Below are 1010 nucleotides of genomic sequence, written 5' to 3' on the forward strand. Positions count from 1 at the left end.
GCAACGCGGTACCCGGAGGCAGTTGCCTTGACCTCCACCGAGGCACCCGTGGTTGCTGACACCCTCATCAAGGTCTTCTGCCAGCTGGGTTTTCCCCCCCGAGATCCTGACAGACCGGGATGGGAACTTCATGGCAGAGGTGATGAAGTGCCAGTGGGCACTATAGGAGGTAGTCTACTTGGGTCATCGTGTGGGTGGAGGTCATATTGCTCCTTTGTGGGACAAGATCAAGGCCATCAAAGACTGGCCGCCTCCAAAGTCAAAGAAGCACGTCAGAGCCTTCCTCGGCCTGGTGGGTTACTACCACAGATTTGTCCCGGGGTTTGGAGCAACCGCAGCCCCGCTGCACGAGCTGACCAAGAAGGGCAGCCCGGACCCGGTGGTCTGGAAGCAGGGGTGCCAGGAAGCATTTGACACCCTCAAGGCTGCCCTGGTCAAACAACTGATCCTGAAGGCACCGCTCCATGATAAACCCTTCTACGTGGCAACGTATGCCTCTGACGTAGGACTGGGGTCTGTACTCTTACAGGAGCACCAGGAGACACGGCACCCCGTGGTGTACCTCAGCCGGAAGCTGATCCCTCAGGAGTGGAGCCTGTCCTCCATCGAGAAGGAGTGCTTGGCAATCATCTGGGCACTGAACAAGCTGAAGCCCTATTTGTGGGGACAACAGTTCACCGTCCTGTCGGACCATGCCCCACTGCAGTGGCTGCAGACCATGCAGAACACCAATGCAAAGCTGCAACGTTGGGCTTGGCAGCTGCAAGAATTTAATTTTACTATTGAACACATAAAAGGAAGCCAGAACGTGATAGCGGATGCCTTGTCACGAAAGGACTCTGGGTAGTGGGTCCTCGGGACTCAGGACTAGTGAGGAGATCACTAGTGTAAGACTGCCATCAGGTTTTATGGTTTCTGTATGTTATTGTCATAACTTGTTTCATGTTCCATGTTTTTTCACTTTTCCTTCTTCTGGCATCCCGTGGGAACTCCCTGACCGACACGCCCGG

Source organism: Alligator sinensis, unplaced genomic scaffold (genome assembly GCF_000455745.1).
Source record: "Alligator sinensis unplaced genomic scaffold, ASM45574v1 scaffold1522_1, whole genome shotgun sequence".
Lineage (NCBI taxonomy): Eukaryota > Metazoa > Chordata > Crocodylia > Alligatoridae > Alligator > Alligator sinensis.